Source organism: Chrysemys picta, chromosome 3, assembly GCF_011386835.1.
Source record: "Chrysemys picta bellii isolate R12L10 chromosome 3, ASM1138683v2, whole genome shotgun sequence".
Lineage (NCBI taxonomy): Eukaryota > Metazoa > Chordata > Testudines > Emydidae > Chrysemys > Chrysemys picta.
This window is the reverse complement of record NC_088793.1, coordinates 174,584,849-174,609,825: the sequence shown is the minus strand read 5'-3', so window position 1 is coordinate 174,609,825 and position 24,977 is coordinate 174,584,849. Positions and strand designations below refer to the sequence as shown.

Below are 24,977 nucleotides of genomic sequence, written 5' to 3'. Positions count from 1 at the left end.
AGATGAACATAGCAGTTGGCATACCATCGAGCACAGACCACCAGCAGAGCATTAAACAAGTACAGATGTGAATGCCAGGATAGAAATGAAGACATTCCTGAAGTGTAAGTATGTTACTTATAATGTATCTGTGTCTAGGAATTGGTCATGAAAAGGGAACAAATAGCAAATGAAAGTGCTGAATAAAGTACTTATGTTGAGATATTGCACATTTGCTAAGAGATCTAAGTGGAAGAGTACAATTGTTTGGTATGTTTTAGCTCCTTTTTAGCCTTTTAGCCTTAATTTAATCATGTATTAATTTTTGTTACGATTTTTAAAAGGTTAAGCATTTCAGTCACCACTATTGTCCCAAGGAGGGCAGATTGCATTTTTAATTTTTGATCATTTCTGAAGAACCCTGACTCCTTCTTGTTGGCTAGTTTAACATCTCAAAATCTCCACTTTTCTCCAAAGGTAAACAGATGTAACGATTATCACTGATTCTGAAGACTCAGCTTGTTCATTGTTGGCATTGCTAGACTCATTGTTCTATGTGCAGGCTGAATCGGAGATTATGGGTGGGATTTTCAAAAGTACCTAATTGGTTTCAGAGCACAGCCCTATTGACTTTCAGTGGCAGTTGTACTCCAAAGTAACGTAGTCACTATTACAAAGAGGAGTCTGGTGGCACCTTAAAGACTAACAGATTTATTTGGGCATAAGCTTTCGTGGGTAAAAACCTCACTTCTTCAGATGCATCCATCTCAAGAAGTGGCCATGCATCTGAAGAAGTCGGTTTTTTACCCATGAAAACTTATTCTTAAATAAATCTGTTAGTCTTTAAGGTGCCACCGGACTCCTCGTTATTTTTGTGGGTACAGACTAACACGGCTAACCCCTGATACTTAATAGTCACTATTGAAAATCCTGCCCTCTATATCAACTTGTTGAAGGTGCTCAGCATCCGTAATCAGACTTTCAGAAGAGATCAGCTCCCATTTAGGTATCTAAATGAAGTAGCCAGACTTTCAAAATGCTCAGTATCCTGCAGCTCTGATATCTTTTGAAAATCTGGTTACTTCACTTAGATACCTAAATAAGAGCTAAGTTTTTTTTTGGTAATTTGTTGAGGTGCTTAAATGGGAACTAATTGGTGTTGAACTCTTGAAAATCTGTTGTAAAAATATAGGTTTGGGCTATAAAAGGGTCCATGTAGTGCACAAGCTTAAAACAAGGCACAGTGTTTGATAGTCAAGTTAAAAAGCGATAGTTGTTAATGAAGATCTGACAATAAAAATGCACTATATCACTGATGCTAATCCTCTTAGCTATTAATGGAATGAAATGTATTTGAACTAGTCTTTTAGTTTAATTTCTATAGCCAACAATGATTTAGACGTGAACTGGTTAAACCGCAATAGATTGGAATAGGTCAGCAGGCTTTATTCGTAAATATTTTTGATTGTAGAGTAAAATCAACAACATTAGCAACATTATCAAATGCAATTAATATAAATAAATATTTAAATAGTATAACAAATATAATTATTGGTATCAGAATTAAACCAATATGTGTTTTTAAATTTATACTGTACTGAATTTAATTCAGAAGCTATATGTTTTTTCTGCCTCAGTATAGCAGAGTCAGTACACGACAGCTTTGAAACAGACTGGTGTAAAAGGCACCACATTTTCCAAAACGATGTTCCTTTTAAGTACATTGTATATTAAACTGATATTTCAAGATTGAGTTTTTAAAGAACAATTAGAACTATATAGAGTGTGAATGATGATATAACATACACTGTAGTAGAGAGGGCAGAAAATAAATAATTACCTAATTCCCGCTTTACCCCATATCCAGACTCTGTTTCTGCTTGTGGGTGATTATATTGTTTTTATTAGTGTCCAGTACTTCATTTAAAGTAAGACCCAGTCTCCTTACTGAAAGAAGAAAAAGGAGAATAAAAAAAATTACCGATTTAAGGTAGTATTTTGTATTTGACTAAGAGCCCAATCTGGCTAATGTTGAAAGCAGGATTGAGCTCTAAAAATGGCCATAATTAAAAAATTAAGCCCCTTCTTCTTCAGAATGTATGCTTTTGATTGACTGTATGCAGGTAAACAATCCCACTACTATCAATTATATGGATTTATCTCAGTGGGACTATTCATGCACATAAATGTTTCGGGATCAGGTTGTAATTTTGCTCAATATTTAATCTATGGAAAGGGTTACTTGCTGTTGGCATTATAGCAAAAAACGCGGACTTTGTTTCCTAAACTGATAGCTGAGAATTTGCAATGAATTCTTTTCATGAAGTAATTTACTTCACATGTCAATAAACATTTTAAAAACTAACCAAATAGAATTAAATATTTTCACAATGCAATTTTACAACGATGAAGAATTTGTTATGGTCTATTAAATACATAATGCCAGTTTGAAACTTTTTCCTGATAGCTAGTTACTGCATATAATAGATGATCAAAGAAGTGATTAGGATTCATCAGGAGAATAATCCACATTTTATTAGTTTCTGAATATTTATTTTTACATGATAAAGTGTTAAAAATATTGTGGTTAAAATGGACCAATAGAGAGAAATTAATAATGTTTATGTACGAATATATGATTTTGTCACCAGATAAAAATGCAGGAAATGCATAACTTTCTAGTTGCTGATATGCTCAGAAACTCTCAAACACTAAAATGAAAGTTTAAGGACTAGTTTAGAAATGCAGACATATATATAATATTTTAAGTGTGTATCTACCTCTGTTAAACAACAAGGAGAGTATTCGCGCTGATAGAGGGGGGAAAAGCTATTATCTCAAAGGAACTGCCAGAGCTGAAACAAAAGAATCATAAAATAATAATAATAAATGGGGTTATTTTCCACATTTCTGACAGCAGATGAAAAGTTCTGTGTTGTAGTCATTAACTGAAGCAGCAATGTCATTATTTTGAATAGGTTTATTTAATACTCTGATTTACTGGACCCATAAAATGTAAGACTAGAAGCAGTTCCTAATGTGGTCTGATCATGTCACTATCACATACACACTGGCTCTTCCCTGAGTGTTAACATCTCTATGCCTCATTACTCCTATTTTACAGCTAGGCGAACTGATGCTGCTTGCTTGGGTAAGACAGTGCAGAATCGGGCCCCAAATTAATGGCTTTTGGTTTGTGTTTGTTTTTTTCAAGTTATTCCCTAATGAACATGTTCATGAAGCACAACCTGGGGGAAATACCATTTTACCAAATGTCTGTGTGTGAGTGACTGGCCAGGCCCAGCTCTGACAGCGACTGCTCCTTCGAAAATCTTATTGGAGAAGTTTACAAGAAAACCACAGGAAGTGCAAAGGGTATGAGTAGGGAAATGGGAATGGCTTGGGAGGGCCAACCTGCAATGCTGCTCTCTGGTGTGTGTGTGTGTGTGTGTGTGTGTGTGAGTGAGTGAGAGAGAGAGAGGCACTCTGCCTCAGGGTGTATGTCTATATTGGAATCATAGGGTACGAGTGCACCTCGAGTAGACATATCTAAGCTAGCTCTTAATCTAGCTAGCTTGGGTCCTGAAGTGCCAGTGAAGCTATGGCAGTGTGTGCTTCAGCATAGGCTAGCACTGTGAGTAATTCTGGATGGGCCTGTACAGTCCATGCTGATTATCGTGTAGACCAGGGGTGGCCAATCTGAGCCTGAAAAGGAGCCAGAATTTACCAGTGAACATTGCCAAAGAGACACAGTAATACGTCAGCATCCCCACATCAGCTCCCCTTCTGCCCCTGCTCCCAGTGCCTCATGCCCACTGACAGCCCCGCCAATTAGTGTCTCCCATTCCCTCCCCAAGGCTCCCGCCCACCGCAATCAGCTGTTTTGCAGTGCGCAGGAGGCTCTGGTGGGGAGGGGGGAGGAACGAGGGCACGGCAGACTCGGGGAAGGGGCTTGGGGGAAGGGGTGGAGTGGTGGCAGGACCTGGGGCAGAGCAGGGAGTTCAGCAGTGAGCATCACAGAGCACATTGGAAAGTTAGCATCTGTAGCTCCAGCCTCTGAGTCAGCGTCTATACAAGCAGCCGCATAATAACGTCTGAAGAGCTGCATGTGGCTCCGGAGCCACAGGTTGGCCACCCCTGGTGTAGACCTATCACTGTGACAGAATAGTGTGCCCTGGTTGCCAAGAAGGTTAATGGCATTTTAGGCTGTATAAGTAGGGGCATGGCCAGCAGATCGAGGGATGTGATCATTCCCCTCTATTCGGCATTGGTGAGGCCTCATCTGGAATACTGTGTCCAGTTTTGGGCCCCACACTACAAGAAGGATGTGGAAAAATTGGAAAGAGTCCAGCGGAGGGCAAGAAAAATGATTAGGGGGCTGGAGCACATGACTTATGAGGAGAGGCTGAGGGAACTCGGATTGTTTAGTCTGCAGAAGGGAAGAATGAGGGGGGGATTTGATAGCTGCTGTCAACTACCTGAAAGGCGGTTCCAAAGAGGATGGATCTAGACTGTTCTCAGTGGTGGCAGATGACAGAACAAGGAGCAATGGTCTCAAGTTGCAGGGGCGGAGGTTTAGGTTGGATATTAGGAAAAACTATTTCACTAGGAGGGTGGTGAAGCACTGGAATGGGTTACCTAGGGAGGTGTTAGAATCTCCTTCCTTAGAGGTTTTTAAGGTCAGGCTTGACAAAGCTCTGGCGGGATGATTTAGTTGGGGATTGGTCCTGCTTTGAGCAGGGGGTTGGACTAGATGACCTCCTGAGGTCCCTTCCAATCCTGATATTCTATGATTCTGTGAATGCCTACCAGGGCTCCAGGGATGCATGCCCACTACTACCTCCTCCGTGGCTACAGCCTATTTCCCCCTGTGGGACTGGCAAGCTCTGCTGACTGTTGCAAGTGGCAGAATGAACCATGGCTCTGTCTCCTCTCTGCCCTCTGCCACACAACCGTTAGGGAACAGCCACTATGCTGCCCTGAGCACGAGGACTAGACTTCTGTCTGACCCTAACCTGGACCATCCAGTAGTGGGGGAAAGGCTCCCTATGCTGTCCCCTGCACTTTGCACCCTGCTAAGAGCGAGGCAGAATCTTGTTCCATTGAAGTCAATGGCAAAATTCTCATTCTCAGAAGGAATGGAACTGCCTTAAGTGCAGTTTTTACCACCTCTCCCAGAAGGCAGAACTGGCCCACATGTCCTTATGGCACAGGAGCCAGCTGATATAGTAAAGGGACATGGTGGGACACTTAGGAAAGTTAGGAAATCTGAATTAACATAAGGTATGAATTTTAAGTGGATTGAACTGCTTTAAACCCCTTTGTGGACACTTTCATTTAATTGTGTTTAACTGAATCCATTTGAAATGAAAACTTCAAAAGTGCCTAAATAACTTAGGAACCTGAATTCCAGAGTTAAACACTTAAGTCACTTTTGAAGTCGGCACTTAGGTTCTTAAGTCATTTAGCTGCTTTTGAAATAGTTATATAAACTTGCCAGGGAGTTTAGGAAGATTGCATATCATATACGGAATAGCTGTTTATAATCTTTTAACAGTAGTCAAATGACAATTTATAATAAACTAGGGCTGTCGAGTGATTTAAAAAATTAATCATGATTAAAAAGATTAATCATGTGATTAATCATGCTGTTAAACAATAATAGAATACCATTCATTTAAATATTTTTGGATGTTTTCTACATTTTCTAATATGTTGTTTATATTTCAGTTTCATCACAGAATACAAAGTGCACAGTGCTCACTTTATATTTATTTTTTATTACAAATATATGCAATGTAAAAAACAAAATAAATAGTATTTTTCAATTTACCTAATACAAGTACTGTAGTGCAATTTCTTTATCATGAAAGTTGAATTTACAAATGTAGAATTATGTACAAAAATAATTACATTCAAAAATAAAACAATGTAAAACTTTAGAGCCTACAAGTCCACTCAGTCCCACTTTTTGTTCAGCCAATCTCTCAGACAAACAAATTTGTTTTCATTTCCAGGAGATAATGCTGCCCGCTTCTTGTTTACAATGTCACCTGAAATAAGAAGCGGGCAACGTTATGTCCCATAAATGTAAACAAACTTGTTTGGCTTAGCATTTGACTGAACAAGAAGTAGGACTGAATGGACTTGTAGGCTCTAAAGTTTTACTCTGTTTTGTTTTTGAGTTATGTAAGAAAAAAAAATCTACATTTTTAAGGTGTAGTTTCATGATAAAGAGATTGCACTACAGTACTTGTATGAGGAGAATTGAAAAATACTATTTCTTTTGTTTATTGTTTTTAAAGTGCAAATATTTGTAATAAAAAATAACATAAAGTGAGCACTGTACACTTTGTATTCTGGGTTGTAATTAAAATCAATATATTTGAAAATGTAGAAAAACATCCAAAGTATTTAATAAATTTCAATTGATATTCTATTATTTAACAGTGCAATTAAAACTGCCATTAATCGCGATACATTTTTTATCACGAATTTTTTAGTTAATCGTGTGAGTTAACTGCGATTAATCGACAGCCCTATGATAAACATCTGATTTTATATAGATAAAAATGGTAGAAAAGAAGTATGATTGGATGATTTTATAAAATGGCCAAATAGCCAATTATAAATAAAATTATTCGTAGACTGTTTTATTGTCCGTATTTATATATTATTAGTCGTCTTTTGTGTGCTTAGCAGTAAAATCAGATACTGGAAGTTAACAAACTGTGCTTAAATGCCATGGTAACAGGCACCATAGAAATACCAAAGATAGATGAAAGATAAGTGAAATGGATATTCATGGCTGCATTCATTATAATACTGATTTCTAAAGAGGAAAATAGCGAATGATTTTAAAGGGCCAGAATTAACTTAGAAACAACATCTCTCTGAAAATAATTTACTTTTTATGCATCTGACTCTGCTTTCCCTTAGGGCTTGATCCTGTAAGGGGCTGAGCATTCAACCCCAGCCCAGCAAAGTACTTTAACTTTAAGCACATATGTAGTCCCCTGAAGTCTCACTGCCACCAGTGTAAACTGGTAGTGAATTCGCTGAAGTCACTGCAGTTATACTGGTGTAAAAATGATATTGGGTGGATATCTTTGTGAATCTGATCATAAGTCCTTATTTTTACAATTAGCAACTAAATTAACCTCAGTTAAAAGGGATTAGACAAAAAAATATTTTCCCCTATGCCTTCTGTTTATTTTCTTTGTGCATTTGGCACGGCTTTGTGTAGAGTCTGTTCCTCCTGTATGGTCAGGGTCTAATCCTGGAAATATTTATGCACATGAGCAATTTTACTTCCAGGAGTAGTTCTGTAGAATTGAATGGGAGACTTACAGCGGCATGGTTACTCACATGGGTGAGTCCTTGCAGGATTGGACCCCTAGGCACTTCCTCTGCTATTTACCCATGTTTCACACAGCAATAAGGATGAGACAAACATGTTTGTTTGAGTCAGGGCTGGAGGTCTGGGCTATCGCCAGTGACCATTACAAGTTTTTTTTATGACAAAGAATGTCTATGCAAGAGTGAAGCCACATGCAAAACTGAATTAAATATTATTTAAATATTGTTAAATCGTTTTTTAAAATGTTCCTACCAGGATCTCCCATTGCAATTTATGTTCTTTGTGTAATTTAAAATGTAGGCCCTGATTCTGCGGCCAAAATTCTTATTGATGTCAGTGGAAATTTTGTATGTGTACTGCACTGTAGGCTTATAGAAAGAATTTGTAAATTCATTGGCAAAGCTGGCTCACTTGGAGTTCTTCTTTTATATTCTATTTTTATGCATTTTATGTTACCTCTTCTTTCTCTTTCTGTTCATTTAACGATAGAGTTAACATAAAATGCCTCAACTAACATAGGTTTATTAATTGTAGAATTTAATGTATTCTTCTTGCTATTCATCTGAAATTAATTAAGTGTGTAGAATTACAAGGTGGGTGTACCACAGGCAGCAGTCCAGGCTCAAGTTAATCAAAAGAGCACATGTTGAATGCATACAATTTAGTTAAGGTTAATCCAGTGAAGATGATCCCTCACTGGTCCTAATTACCCTAGGTGATAGATTGCAGAATGAGAAAATAGGAAGGAAGGGAAATTCTGTCCTGCTGGCCTACCAGCATTTTCTAATTTAATTTAGTAGGCTATGCACAGAAGCAAACAGTTTCCATTTAAAGAAAAGACCACACTCTTAGGATGCTTATCTGAAACGAATACAAGAAACTTAAATTTAAAAAGTCAGTCCTAAAACGTTTAGAGTGATTAAGCTAAAGCTGGTCAGTGTGTCTTTATCTACTTACATACCAACAAACCAAGAACGTCATGAATCTGTCAGTACTTTACAATTATTATCACTCTTTATTAATTAATTAATAGCTCAAGGAATGTTTTAAAACATCAAATTATAGGAAGATCTATAATAGGATTTCAATTATTATGGGGTACCATCAAAATAAAAGAGCTAATTTACTATTAAAACAAATAAGATTGTTCATTGTGTTGTATTAATTAATGAATTTTCATTTAATTTTGTCAATCTCAAAGTAAGCTAAGCTAGTAAACTAGGATCCTTTTGTGTGCTATATTTTATATTCGTTGGCACTGTGTGTTATTTTTTTCTCCTTCCTTGTTCTTTGTTCCAACTTTTCAAGTGTTTTATGAAAAGCTTTTGTTTTCTCTATGCACATACATATAAAACTTGTCAAATAATTTGCCCTATTTTTCAGGTTAGTGATATATTTCTGCTCAAGTGGGGTATCTGTTTCTGATTTATTAACATTTGATCCCCTGGTTTCCTGCCATTGATCAAGACAAATACTCAGCTCAGCTGATGAGTTTTATATGAAATCTGATACTGCAGGAAGAGAGAGAAAAGTTAGTACCATTTTTAATATTTTTTTATTTCAAGTTTTCCAAGACCATGACAAACACACAGGACACCTAGCAAAGTCAGGCACTATTTATTTTTACCACATTTCTCTGGGATAAAACTTTTGGGAAGTAAAACATGTATTTATCACTAGACCAGATGTTTGCTCAGTGTCATTCACATCCTGTAAACTGTATATACATTTACACCCTATCGCCAAAACATGGCTTCACCCTACTACTGACCGTCTGTCTGCCATTCAATCTCTAGTTAAGTCACGGTCAACAAGGTCAACTCTTTGGCAACATCTGTATTTGATCAGCTCACACAAAATGGGGGCCTTCGTAATCCTTGACTACCCTGGAGTATTTTAAGAGGCAGCGCATTACAATAGTTGATTCACCGCTACTGCAGTCCCTGCACTTGGAAGATTTTTCCTTCTCTGAGGAACTGAAAAGTCCTCTCTAACACAGTATCACTCTGAAATGAGCAGGTTTAGCAGTTGCATAGCCCCCTAAACTGGGAAAGAACATTCACCAATTTCCCTCTCTCAGCACCCCACTCCAGTGCATGGATTTGTTATATTTTATATTTTGATCCTGTTGTGTGCATTTATTATATGTTTTAAGCATGTTTATGTTATTGCAAAAGAAAGAAATAATGGGTGAGAACCATTTAAACACAGTTTTGGTTAATTTTGTCACTTGTTTCTTTATGGCATTCTCACTGTCTGCAATACACAATGGCTTTAGCATATGCCCCACAGCATTATCAGGCAAGATGAATATAGTTATTTTCTCACAACAAATTTAAACATTTGGGGTGAAATCCTGGTGCCACTGAAGTGAAGGGGAGTTTTTCCATTGACTTCAATGGAGTTAGTATTTCACCCTCTGTCACTAGCCTGTTATTTTAACACTGATATCATAAAGTGCAAGATTAGATGTCTGATTCTAATCTCACTTGTGCTGGTGTAACTTCATTGGAGTTACAGTCAAGGAGATCAAAATCTGGCCTCTTACTTCTAGGGATGGGATGCTGGGAGGTGTCCAGTTTTTAACTATTCAATCAAATAGCATACAGCTATTGGCAAATATTGATAATCAGATTAATCATTGCCCTCTAGATCTCATGGGATTAGGTTGTGACAGTGTGAGATTTGGAGTCAACTGCAGATGTGCATTCACCAATAAATAGGGCTGCCAGAGCACGGGATACATTGTTGATTTGCATAGTTGTCTGCAACATTCCAAAAAGCCAGCCATTAATGAAAACTGACACTGAGATTCTGATGATTGACAAAAGACTGTGAAACTAGACGACACCCTAGATGAGTGCCCAGGGATGGAGGTGAAGGAGTGTGACTGCCTCCCCTCTTCCAACAACAAGCTTTAGAATGCAGCAGTTTGAAAAATGGAGATGAAATGAGCAGTTTATGAGACCATATAACTTTGATAGTTTTCCAGAACTGTAGTGATGACAGGGATTATCTTTCAAGTTTTTTGTGGTGCTGAGCCAGATTCAACCAAGCTGCTGCAGGAAAATGTACATTTTTGTAAAAAAAAATAATCATTTTTCTTGTTTTTGTTTTGTTAAAATTCCACAAAAAATCAGAATTCAGAAAATTTTGTCTATTTCTACTCAAAAGTACTGGTAAGAACTTGGGGAGAATTTTACATATGCTTTGAGGAAGGGATATCTGTGTAGAACCAAAAAATAAATTTTTTGCATGACTTGAATCTTATCAAAGTCGTGAGTAACTTTCAGAAGTAGCTTCTATGTCATGCTTCTACATTTGCCAGGTCTATTCATAAACAGAAATCAGCAAACAAATTGAATATTGCAGAATGATGCAATGGGATATCTGAACTACATTAGTTGTCTGGGAGGGGAGAGGAAATCTGCTTAAGAGACACAGCAAAAGATATTGTTGAGATCTCATCTCTGTCTGACTGACAGTAATCTAAGACAGTCATAGACTGTGTGTATAGTAGCTATTATTGTTATTGTCTTGTATTAACTGTATCTTGGTTCTCTCCCTAACCCCCATTCCTTCACCACTCTAGCCTTTTCCCCCTAACAGAACTATTGAAGGCAATTTACAGTCTTATTACATGCGTTCTGAATGTCTTCAGCAGAAATATCTGGAAATCTTTCCATTATGCCTATGAGTTTCAGAAATATAACAGTTTGTTCCTTTAAACTAACACTGTAATAAGGAGAAGAAGTTAGAGATCCAGAAAAAAATATTATTCACTTCTGATTAGCCAGTCAGGAAGCAAAGATTTGCATATGTTTCCTGATTGCCTCCTCAGAGGAAGGAGGAAATAGCTTTTACCAAACTTGCCTCAAGCTAAGGCCTGATGCGACTCCCTTTGAAGCCAATGGGAGTCTTTCCATTTACTTCAATAAGAGCTGCATGCAAACCCTAGCCAGTTCTACTCACTGCATATGTGATCAGGTTCTGTAATCATACTCCAGCACTCAGTATACATCACATCTGTATGTGGACTATGGAAATTTAATGACTCATCCCATGACTGATTTCAGTATTTTTTTTTTATAAAACTGCAAAAAATAGTGGATTAAGTGGATGTGGCAGACATAACATATTTGGAATTTATTATTAAAGTATTGACGCATCATCTCATGCAATCTCATTCTCCAAATACATTCCAATTGGCTAGGTTGAGAACTAGTTTACATGAACTGAAAACTAATTGAAGGACTCTAAAGAAATTGGCAGGGTGTCAAGTCAGGGGCAGGTGTCTAGGGTTGTTTCAGGGATCAATTTTATTTAACTTTCATTAATACCAAGAAGAGGGAGTAAATACATTAGATTGTAAACTCTTTGCATCAAAAGACCATATCTTCCTATCTGTATACCGTACCTAGCACAAATAGGTGAATTCTTATTTGTATTGTGCTTGTGATTGGGGCTCCACTTTGCTCAGCACTGTACACACACATCATGACAAGACAGTCTCTTCCCCAAGGAGTTTACAATCCAATGCAGCTCTGATCCTGACTAGGGCAATGGACTACTATTGCAATATAAATATTAACTGAAATCAATATAATAATTGAAAGTGTTGTGCAACCTTAATAATAATTACTGAAACTCACAGGTGATACTATCCTAGAAACCCTTGTTCACATAAATTAGGAAGACAGAGAACTAATACAAGAGGAAGTACAGGGATTAGGAATATGGAGCTAGAAAATAACCATGACATTCATGGGAAAATATAACCCAGTACACCAGGAGAAATATAATCTGAAACATAGATATTCTCTGGGAAGGAAAATCCTTGAAAGTAGCAATGCTGAAAGAGATCTCACAGTCAAAGTGGACATGAGTTTTCAATGTGTTACGACTGCAAGAATAGCCAGTGCAATTGTGCTATATACACCTCTACCTCGATATAATGCTGTCCTCGGGAGCCAAAAAATCTTACGGCGTTATAGGTGAAACTGTGTTATATCGAACTTGCTTTGATCCACCGGAGTGTGCAGCTTCGCCCCCCTCCCCCCCCCCCCCCCCGGAGCACTGCTTTACCGCGTTATATCAGAATTCGTGTTATATCGGATCATGTTATATTGGGGTAGGGGTGTATGTCATGTCATGGGCATGTCATGGGACGTGATGGTCACAGTCCTTCTTTATGCAACTCTGATATGACCACATCTGGAATTGACCACACATTTAACTAGGACAATATTGAAAATTGGGGGAGTTCAGAGAAAGACCATAAAAGTGCTGATGGCAATGAATGGATTGACTTTTAGAGCAAAGATGAAAGGAAATAAACACATATAACTTGGCTAAATAATGACTAAAGACCTGATCCTTCTGTCATTGAAGTGAATTGCAAAACTCACATTGGCTTCTGTGACACAGTATTTGATCCTAAGAGGAGAAGTGGGTTCTAGCTCACAAAAGTTTATGCCCAAATAAATTTGTTAGTCTCTAAGGTGCCACAAGGACTCCTCATTGTTTTTGCTGATAGAGTCTAACACGGCTACCCCTCTGATACCTGGCTACATATAAACACTAACAAAGGGGAGGTTCGGTGGTAGAAGGGAACATCACTAGGAGTTTTGAATGAAAATATAAGTAGAACATTTAGTATTGTTAAAAAATTCCTGACTCTGATCTATGCTACTAATTTGTGGACTAGACCAGTAGTTTACAAATTTTGGGTCGTGACCCAGTACTGGGTCACGGAATGCAAGGCACTGGGTCGCCTTGCTCAGCACCCAGGGACACTGGCAGCCGGCCAGTAAAAACTAGTAGTCCCTAGTCCTTGGAAGCGGGAGGCAGCGGGTCCAGCTCCTACACAGGGGGGCCACGGGGCTCCGCACGCTGCCCCGAGCACTGGCTCCGCAGCTGGGGGGGCAGTGCCTGCCGGCGAGAGCCATGTAGAGCTGATTGCGCGCCTCTGCCTAGGAGTCATACTTGCTGTTAGCCACTTCTGGGGTGCAGCGCAGTCTGCAGTGCCAGGACAGGGGGAAGCCTGCCTCTGCATCTGGCTGCACCACTGACCGGGAGCCACCAGAGGTAAGCCCGCACCCCAACCCTGTGCCCAAATCCCCTGCCCCATCCCTGAGCCCTCCCAAACCTGGAATCCCTTCCTGCCCCCCACAATCCTCACCCCCAACCCCACCCCAGAGTCTTGCCCCCCTCCCACACCCCAACGCCCTGCCCCAGCCCTGAGCCCCCTCCAAACCCAGAGCCCCCTCCTGCACTTGAAACCCCTCATCCCCAGCTCCGTTGGGTCACGAGCATCAACAATTTTCTTCAAGTGGGTCGCCAGAAAAAAAGTTTAAAAACCACTGGACTAGACTCTCAAAAGAATGGATTGAAGCCCTATTGCTTGACGCATATAAAACTAGACTGGAAAAAAAAAACTCTAAAAAAAATTTACTGTGCAGAACAGTCCTGCATTGGCAGAGAATTGGGCTAGTGGCTGAACTCATTATTATCAATCAGAGTTTACCATTGCCTTCACTTGGTGCAGGGCCAGGTCCCAAATGAAGTAATAGGTCATGTCCATCTCCAAATGTTGTGATTCTTTTATTTAATCATGATCCACAATTTTTTTGTTCAAAAACAACCTTTAAAAATGATACAATGTTACCTTTAGATTTTCATCTTAACACTCATCTGTCCTGGATATAGAATCTTTCACTTTAGTTCATATGAGTATGCATACACCTTTAGATACAGCAGGAAAATCAGAAACCTTCCAGAATGATTTCTCTGTACTCTTATTTTATTTTATTTTAAAGAAAGCTCATGTTTGGCTGCTGCTTTGGAAGTAGCTCCTAGAGGCCCCAGTCAGGGCTCCATTGTACCATTAGGAAAAAAAATACGCTCCCTGGCCCAAGAGCTTCCGATTTAAGTAGATCCCCACTTGATCCAAAATAGCCAGAATGTGGAATGGAAGCCTCTCTTTTTTAGAGGAGAAATGACCAGGATGGGAGTAATGGATTTTGTCCAGGGAAGCTGGGTAATGTGGATGTCTAAGGAATGACAGTATTCAGAGTCAGAGCTCTTTGAGCATACCTTCTCTCATTTTTATTATTCCAACTAATCAAATACAAATACATGATCACTAGGGAACTTTTCATCAATATTTTGAGCCAAGTTCTTGGGTCCAGCCAACCTGTGCTAAGTGAAAGGCAAGAAAGGGTGCAGGAAATAAACTCACCTTTGCAATTCCCACCTCCTGTCACGGTCCACCCACTGCCTTAATCCACCAGTGAAAATTAGAGCAGCCTCATGACTGCTCTAACTTACATCAGCTCTCTGCTGCTCATAGCGGCTATTCCAGCAGCTGGGGATTGCTGGGGCACAAGAATGCCTACCCATGGACTCTTTGGCTTGGATACACTCCCTGAGCTGGGTTCAGGGAGGGTCCAAATTTTCATAGGGTTGCTTAAGCCAGGTATAAGACTGCTTTGGACTACTGGAGCAGTACGAACAGCTGGAGCAGGCGGAGGATCTGGCCCTTAGGTCTGGTCTATACTACCCGCCTGAATCGGCGGGTAGAAATCGACCTCTCGGGGATCGATTTATCGCGTCCCGTCGGGACGCGACAATTGATCCCCGAATCGGCGCTCTAACTCCACCAGCGGAGGTGGTAGTAAGCGCCGCCGACAAAAAGCGGCAGAAGTCGATTTTGCCGCCGTCCTCACAACGGGGTAAGTCGGCTGTAATACGTCGAATTCAGCTACGCTATTCACGTAGCTGAATTTGCGTATCTTAAACCGACTCCCCGCTGTAGTGTAGATGTACCCTTAGACTCTTGCTGCGGAGAAGCATGCAGTGTTTTCAAGCACAATTGTTTTGCAATACCAGAATATCTGCTTTTGAAGCATTTTGTCAGAGAACCTAAAAGACCTTATTCAGGATTAGGCATTTAGCTACTACACACAAATGAATTTGAAATTATCTTGGGGATTTTGTCACTAACCAAAGCCCACAGAGAAAATGAAATTAACAGTTTATATTTTCCAAAGTGTTTTACGTGAACGTGACTAAGGAGATCTGAAAGGCAAATTTTATGAATTTACAATTTAAAAGCCTAATGTTGTGTATTAAAAATTCTCCACTTAGCTGAGTGGATGGTGTTTGCAATTTCTAGAAGAATATAAGATATCATTAGAATCCAGGGAAGTTAATAGAGTTCAGAAGAAGGCTACATACTTCAAGTCACCAGGGTATGACGGGATAAATTATTGTGGGTTGATTGTTGTTTTATTACCATTAATAAAAAAAGTTAACAGTTTGGAGCCAAGTTGCTGTGTGAAAAGTTTTTATGTAGAGCCAAGTTATTAAGGTAATGAAATAATATACTGTACTATAGATGGCCAATTATCTATTACCACAAGCAATAAAAAGTAGGTAGTTAAGCTTTAATGGGCTCACTTTCTTTTTAGGTTTTTAATCTTGCTTTGCTTTCTGCTTTCCTGTGTGTTCGTCTCTAGATCAGTGGAAATAACTCTTTGTGCCAGGTGCTTCCTTCAGTCAAATGCAAATATGTACAGCCCTGGATTTGACTGATAGTAGAATGTGGCACAAGGTCAGTAAATAAAGGGTACTTCCCACTTTAGTCCCTCTTTCCTCATGCACAAACAAAACCTTCTTAGGTGTTAAGCATTAAATTCAAAGCTATACATGCTTCTTTTTTTTTTTTTTGGAGTGGGTGCTGTTCATCTGACAAAAAGCAGTAGATGGAGAGATGATTAGTCAGATATCATCAGTATCTACCCACGCTATTGAGGCTGGGATTCTCTCACAAATTTAATTGTGATAATTCAGCAGAAAGCTAACTAAAAAAACAAAAATAGTTTGCACTCATTCTGCCAAGCAACAGTATTTAACTACGTTCAATGAAATCCCACTCATTACCTCTGCACCAGAGAAACCTTAGCTCATATTGTTCATTTTTGTTGCTGTGCGGGCTCAGTGAGAATCCTAACCCTGCTATCAGGCTGGAAATTCAGGAAAGCAGTTTAAGAGAAATCTCAACAGGAGACTCTCACATTGAACTTGTTTTGCTGAGCTGGTACATGCCCTGGAAGAAGAACATAAGAAAAGGAATAAGAGGAATTATATAGTTTTCAAAGCACTGTACAACTATGAAATAATTACTCATCAGATATGCCCCTGTGGGGTAGATGAGTGTTATGAGAATGAGCAGCATTAATAACAGTTTTCTCTGCTTCTGCTGTCACATGATATTGCAGGTGAGCATTATATACCCCCCTCCATGCCCAATCCACAGAGGATATGGTCTGTTACAACGCTCGCTCTCTCTTTGTGTCCTTTAATAGCGTTAGATGGAGTCCTGTGGTGAGAGAGAGTGGATTGTAAAAGGAGGTGAAGAGTTTGTACATTTCAGCAACTGTGGGGTTGTCAGAGAAAGGTATGTGTGTTAACAAGGTGTGTTGGGGCATTGTTGAAAGAGGGCAGAGTTAAATTTGCGTGGGCAACCTTGACTCTGTGTTTTCTAGTTTTCACAAGTTTGAGTTTTGCTCAACTCAACATTCTGCGAGGGAACAACATACCACCGAGCAACCACTCCCTGCCCAGGCCTGGCTGCCAGGGAAAGCAGCCGAGCATGTTGTGGGGGAGGCGCAGAGGGAGAAGGACAGAACCTCCCCTTCCCCCGCAAGTAACTGGTGGGGTGGGGAGAGCTTGGTGACCCCGGGCTGGGTGCAGGGCAGGGAGGTTTGTGGGCAGAGGAGACACGTGGGGTGGTCATATGTCCCGCCCCTTTAGATTGTGCCCCCCAGTATAGGAGGCATGAGTCATCTATGATCCTGAGTCTCTCTCTGCTCTGCATTACAGGTGTGTGCTATCTGAGGTAATAAAGAATTCTGTGCCTTCAGAGGACAGAATCTGAGTTTTTGAAGTGTCTTACAGCTCCTTGTCCGTCTTCAGTTCCCTGTAGCCTCCGAAGGAGCAAATCACAACTCCCCTTTCCAAGGAAGGATTTAAAGGTAAGTATTTTTATTCCAATTTTATAGATGTGAAAAAGGTCTTGGATAGGTTAAGTGACTTGGCCAAGATCATATAGCTAATCGGGGCAGAGCTGGGAACACAGCCAAGATCACCTGACCTTCTGTCTGATGGATCAAATGTCTCATGTCAATAGCTCTGAATCATTTCTCATACCATTACCCCATGTTACAAGAAAGGAGAGTTTAAGGAGCTCCCAGTTAGCCATAAAGAAAGGGGAGAGTCATCATGTTCCCTCTTTGGGTGTTAAAACCCCTAGTCAAGGACAGTTGTCTAATGTTAAATTTAGGACTTGAATACCAGAACCTGTCTCCACAGCAGACTTGAGTTGGTGTCATCTTTGTTCCTTTTGTATTTGAACTGTGTGAAATGGAAAGGAGTGTGAACCTCAGTAGGTGGGTGATTTGTGTTCATGTCAAGCATTTTAGTCAGAGCCCCAAATCTAATCATGTTCCAGATCATTGTGACAAAAGTCAGTAGGTGATCAGCTTATTAGTGGTTTGATCAAAGTATCAATCTCCAGATTTTATCGAATGCTAGACAAGATTGTGGCCTTGATGATTGGATTGGCTGAGTTGTTCTGTCCCCTTAAATGCTTGCTTTCCTTTGACTCAGTTTTATCAGTTTCTCTTTCCTGTGCAAATCCTGCCTTTTATTTGTTTGTTATTTTCCTGCGCATTAGTTCTCAAGCCACAGCATTTCTTAGTATGCTTCTTGGTATGTCCCTTGAAGTTTCTTTGAGAAAAGCCTACAGCTTCGTACAATGTACTGAAATAACCGACTTTTTAAAGATTACATGGGGGTTATGTTTTGTATTAATAGGATCAGAAGAAGCAACGTCCTAATGAATTAGAATTCATGTTTTATCTGCAAATATTGTGCACACTGAAAGCTCTCTAATAGCATGCTAAATTATAAAAACATTAATTAGGTCATTAGATAAAGGGACATTAATCCTTCAGGCATGTGTAATGCACCCTTTCATGTCCCCTGTTTAATGGCTTTAGGTCTGTCCTGCATTTCCTTTTCTCAAAGCACAGAATTCTTTAAATAGCTAATGCAGGTACTATACTGTATTTCTACTAGTAGTGCTTTACTGTAGGAGAATGATGTTTTAGTTCATTAGAAATCACTAGAAGAACCAGTTTCCAGGGCATGACAACCTTCCATTTGAAGGGCAAGAGGTCAACTCAACAAGGAGCAGTTTCAAAAGGTAATTTTCATACCGAAAGCAAGACAAGTGTGTCCCATGAGAGAGTGAGGGGGGAACGTCACAAAGAGAGATTTCCTGTGCCATGTGACAAGGGATTAAAACATTCCAAAGTATGTATGAATTGGGTGTATTGATGGCTCACCAGAACCCAGTTCGATGTTCTTAACTAATGCTAACTTTTATTAAGCACAGACAGAGTCACTAAGGAGTGAAAGTAATCCTACAGCAGTCTGTGTTCTTCATTATTTGTGGTCTCCAGATTAATTCATTAAATCCGGGGCAAACTAGAACACTAGTTGCAACAATATATCATCATTTTCCCAAACAATTCTAGCCAACAGCAGTTCACATAGACTCCATCTTAGCGCATGTTCACACACATTGTATTCATTAATGTTCTCTTTGCTGGATTACAGTATTGTACAGGGCACATACGATGCATATAATAGATTTATCAGAGGATCCGATTAGGAACAGCCGGCATGGATTGAACAAAGAATAGTTTAAAAAATGTGTTGACTTCTTTTTGTATCTCTGGTGCTACTCTGCTTTACACCCATCATCAGTATTGGAAGGAAAGTGGAGGGGGAGAGAGATGGTACTTCATTAATGCAGTTCAGAGCAATGCAGCCCATTCCCTGTCTGAGTTTATAAAATCTGATTTAAAAAGAAAAATGATTGCAGATATTTCACCCTGGTCTTGTCCATACAGGGAGTACAAATCTAAGAGTGTCATGAGTTGAAGAAGAAGAGAACAATGTTACAGCACAAAGTTGTGTGAAACTCTGATGTAGATGGTATTGAACATCATAGAAAGAAGGATAATGTCCTAAATTTTGATTGTACAAAGAGTGCATCTTCTCAGGAATGCCTACTTACTCTTTAATGAAGTATGAAAACTTTTGATGTAATATATATAACAGCGGTACAATGATTCAAGATATGGTTAAAAACAAAAAGGTCTGATTACGGATATTAACAAATGAGTGTTCACATCTATCTTGAGTAGATGAGTATACCACCATGTTTCCTAGTGAGCATATTGTATTACAATGGAACATCTTAACACTAGGTCACTGAGGAACTTCACTTCAGTAAAGGCTACTACAGCAATCAAGAAAACTGGAGCAGGAAGTGTTTGTCGGAAAAATACGGGAAAGTAATCTTAGACAACAGTTGCAATTCACTATAAAAACATAGTAGACATTTATGCTGGATGCTGTACATAATATTCTAAAATGTCTGGCAATTCATTTCACTTTTGTTAATATTCAGGAAGTCTGGGGGCTCATGCCAAAGTTTATTTGAACAGATCCCCACTTCCTGGTCTATATTTTGGTCCAAAATCTCATGAGAACAGACTCTGTCATGAGATTTTGTGTCATAACCTGTTTTGCCTCTGATCTCTACTCTTCCAGTCAGCTGTTAACAGTCAGGAAGTGCCCTCTCCATCAGTCAGTTATTGCTGGAAGGAATCTTCCTCTTTTAGTCCAAACTTTAATATTGCCTGGTAATATTCAGCAGACATCTATCTAGGCTGTAACCTGCCAATGAACTCCTACTGGTATAATACATTAACAATTTCCCAGCAGATTTTAATTTACTGTAGCATTGCCTAGCCTAATCCACACACAGCACATTGTAATGCAAATGGAATGGTTAAATAGATCACACTTCTCTTCTGCATCTCAATTTTTGTCTAATGTATCATTACAGTTCACTCTGTAAACTGTTGAAGCCATCTTCATTCAACTGTAAACTAAAGAGACTAGATGTCTATCAGCCTAAACCAAAACAGTTCTTGATTAATCACAACCTCTTGACCTAATGAGTGATAGCTGTGTTAAAAATGTTGTCATTATCTAAATGGAGTACTGAAAAGTCCTGCAGATCCTAAGCAAATTGACTCTCTTCTATTTATAAACAATACTGGAAGATGAACTCCTGGGTTTATGTTGGAAAAGGGACATCATTCATTTTTATCCAACATACCTGCTTTTAGTGATATTACCCACACATGTGGGTTTTAGAAAATGTTAACAACTGAAGTGGTTTATATGCTTTTAAGACTAATTTTAAGGTTTATGTGTACATTCATTACACTGGAGTTGGGTGCTCAATACCTGCCTAAAATACACAGTATTAATAGTGTGCACTAAAACCCTACTTAGGGCTTTATGTTGAATGCTAAACATCATTAGCACTAGATGTGAAATTTTGGTTTTCCAGTATTTGTATACATCTTATTTACTGTAGCTCAGAGCATTTCTCCTGCATGTAGCACATGCATCTCTCCATATGCATATGACTAAGTGATGAATCTTTAAAAGTCCTTTTTTGAAGATATTACTGGTCTTTTGATTGATAATCTGGTCACATGCAAGTGAAAATGCTGTTGTAAAAACAATCAAATTATGTACAGATTTTCTCTTGTTGCTTTTCAAATATTGGCTCTTCCTTTACCCCACATATTTGTACATTCATTTAGTTCCAATGAAGCCTAGGGAGCTAAAAGGCCTGGATTACACATGTCTGTAATGCTTTACAATTTCTCTTCCCTTGCAGATCTATATTTGTTATGGTATACTTCTCAATCTTCGCAAGTATGGTAGTTCTTAATGGTACAAAAGAAAAAATACGTGTACAATCAACTCTTGTGCGTAGAACAGCACAAGGCCACAAGTTTCTCTTTTAGCAAGTATTGACTATTTTATGTAACTAAATTATGTCCCATAGTAAAGTGGACTAAAAGCACCACTGTATACATGTAAATTATTGCTACTTGCAAATTAACAGTAGGAGAGAATAAAAGGCAGTTTACACATGAAAGCGCTGGAACTTGAGGCCCTTATTCACTTGTGCAGTCATGTGAATAAATGAACTGATGTCAGTAAGGCCCTGAGCCTGCAAATACTTATGTGTGACGGCTGCCATTCTGGCTGATACCAGGGATTGTACTGGGAACCTCCAGAGCTAAAGAGCAAAGGCTCCCTATCTGGGACTGTAAAGAACTTATATCGTCTGTGGATTTGGCACAGAGGGGGGGCACATAACATACACTCAACAGTGGGTCATGCACTTAATTTTTAAGCATGGTTAACAATGTGGTACAGTTGTATTGACTTCTTTGATTCTCAGATGCTTAAAGTTACGTGCATCAGTGTTTGCAGGATTGGGACCTTAGAGTGTGGATGTCTCAGGGCAGGGATCTTGGGCCTGATTCTCCCCTCTCACACACCCCTGTAAATCTGGAATAACTCCCCATGATTTTACACCACTGCTACTCCCCATGAGGTCAGTGGAGTAGCACTGGTGTAAAATCACTGTGAGAGGAGAATCAGGTCCCTTGCCGGGCATCCGTGATGCTGGACGCAAATGTGCTTGATTTTCTAGAAATTGAAACAGTAACAGTAGAGGGAACCCAGCTCAGACAAGGAAGCAGGATATACCTCTAAGCACCGGTTCCAACTATTTTTTAATAACAAATAAGTAGGGAACTCAGTTCAACACAAGCAGCATTAATTTGCAATCTATACAGTTGATAACCCAGTCTGAAACAGACTTAGGCAGCATTACAGAGGCAATCTGTACAGAATGACGAACTATTCTCAACCAGCGTTTCCTCTAAGATCAGGGAAGCATGTCTTCATTTCCACTTCTTTTTCCTTGATCATACATGTTTGCTGAGGCCAATGCAAGGAAAATCCCTCTCTTTATACTCTTGACCCTTCTGTAATGTCAGTAGAGATACTGGGCAGCTGCTAGATTTAACACATTTTTATTTGTACTTATCTTGCATAGAAAAACTTCAGTTTGCTGCAAGATTTTTATTTCTGAAGTACCTTAATCTGTTCCACCATGGTAATAGCATGCCCACATATCTTAGACCCTAATGATATTAATCCCACATTCTGGCACTATGAGATTACATTACACTGTGTAATAATATATAACAGTGTAAGACAGCTAATTAACAAGCAAGTGCCTATTCAGAAATGGACTGAACCACTCTGACCTTGTGATAGCTATTACATTCCATGATCAATAAAGCAGCAAAAGAATTTTGTTCCATATTTATAACTCTCTCCTTGGGATCAGATTTTGTGCTGCCCATCTCCCAACGAGGCAGTAAGCCACCTTTGTACCTTGCAGATTCTGAGCTGTTCCCAATAGTTGCTCTAAATTATGGCAGCCTTATTTGGCTGACTGTGAGCTGCTCTGTAGCCCCAGATTGCCAGAGGGCAGAGTTCTTCAGCTACTCCTCTATGTTGTCGATGTGGGGAGGGGAATGAAGTATCAAATATGCCAGCCCCATGCTGTCCTGTCCCCGTTACAGGCCCTGTATCCTGGTTGAGTAATGGATCCAGAGTCTGGCCTAATGACTTCTGTGTTATAGGCTCTGATTCTGTACCCATAAAGGTACTTAAGCATGTCTCTAACTTTAAGCAATTTAATGGGGGGGAGTACTCAAGTGCTTCACATTCAGCACGTTTAAATACTTTCCTAAAGCAGGGCCATAACAGCAGCAATTCAGCTTTAGGAATTGACATTTTTTTCCCCACATTTTCAAAGGCAAAAATCCAGATTGTGCCTCTTGTCACCTTAGCCCTAGAGTACGACATGGCATCACCAGAAAATGTTGGGTCGGTAACACTTGTCTGATTTTCCAGGACCAGTGAATTTTTTTTATTCTTTAATAGTCTTGCAATACCAAACTAAGGATGGATCAACAATTTGGATAAAATAATAAATAACTTGAACTGGTGCCCAAAACATCATCTGAATGATATCCAGCTTTTTAAAAAATGTCTGAAGGTGTTGGGTTTTTTGTAATGTCTTTGCTAGTTCTCTTGCTCCTCTGGTACAGAATCAAAATAAAATAAAATAAATATCACACGTGTGTGTCTCTGTGTGTGTTCACATGGTATTTCCTCTTCAGTCAAATCCTGAAAATAATAGGGATGTCATAGGAAAGCTGATTCAACTGATTATTAGGCTGATTTCTCAACCGAGGAAAATTGGGAGGGATATGGCCTTATTGTCTACCTTTTTATTAGATTTACACCATACCTAGAAGGTAAGGTACTTGTGAATAGCAAGCTCTGTGACCACAGTACAACAGAGGAGGCACCTGTAGCTATATTATGACTCATCAACTAGCCTCTCAGAGTAACCATCTCTGGCCCTGTTCTTGCAAGGAGCTCTGTGCAGACAGATCTCTGCACTCATGTGGCATCCCATAGGGCTTTCATGGAGCTCCTTACAGGATCAGGGCTGTAGCTAAAAAGAGTTTATACAGCCTTTCTTGGTTTATTTGTTCTCTTTAAAGTAAAACAAGGGTGTGTGCTTGCGTTCCTTGACCAAATAGAACAAAATTCCTCTGCTTAAGAGACAGGTCAAATTTTTTTTTAACTTTTTTCTTGAAATGCATGGGATGTCTGGATTGGGTACATGATAATTTTAAAGGGGTCTCATCATACCGTTGATTTTTACTGTGAACTCCCCTTTGACTTTAATAAAGTTCAGGGGGAACAAATCAGTGGATTTTAGGTTGCTGAGGTAAACAGGTAACATTTTATAATGTATTTTTAAAGTTTACAAATTAACTTGTACATTTTGAAAATAAACAAAATTACATGTAGAAATTTGAATATATGTCAGCTTTGGGATACTCACCAACTAGAAGTCAAATTATCCTACTTTGTAAAGAAAGTGTAGGGAGTTGCAAATGGCCCTTATTAATTTCAAGCAAGTTTTCACTGAAGCATAACAATGATAGCTGAATACCAGTGTTGTTAACTATTTCACTGTTATTGTAGCATGCAAGAAAGTAGAAGAATAATCATATTATGAGGATCTACACAGTCTATTCTGAATGGCATTACATTTTGCACCATGAGGGGGTGGAGATAGGGTTGTGGGTGGAGTTTGGGAGAGTACCACCACTTTTTTTTTTCTTATCTGATCCGGCCACTAATCTGAGAGAAAAGGGAGGATGCTCCCCTTGTACTACCCTGATCCAGATGTCCCATACTTCACTTTTGGAGCTAGGGCTTCAGCACTAAAATATAGCAGAGTGGGAATTGTTATTGATGTAACTTACCCTGGTATAAAACAGAAGTAAATCCACTGATATAAATGAAATCAGAATCAAGTCCATATTCTCTTCATAGAGGTAGAGTTGGGATGATGTCTTAGCATTATGATTCCGCTGGCAAAAGGGGGACATCAGGTGCAGACTGTGGGGGTGGGGAAGCAATCATGTTTTCTATTACCCATACATCTCTAATTTCAGGCTTTAATTTTTGGAAGTAAAATAATTTTGGCCTCACACACAGTATCTGTTTCTGGAACTTATTATCTACTTTG

At 39.2% G+C, this 24,977-nt stretch overlaps 1 long non-coding RNA gene across 1 annotated transcript; it reads left to right on the top strand.

Moving 5' to 3' along the window:
• Positions 1 to 23,412, top strand: LOC135982525 (uncharacterized). The gene is made up of 5 exons (XR_010599923.1): positions 1 to 104; positions 16,708 to 16,799; positions 17,225 to 17,376; positions 18,514 to 18,608; positions 19,321 to 23,412. It is a non-coding gene; the product is annotated as an uncharacterized LOC135982525 (long non-coding RNA).
• Positions 23,413 to 24,977: the final 1,565 nt, after the last annotated feature.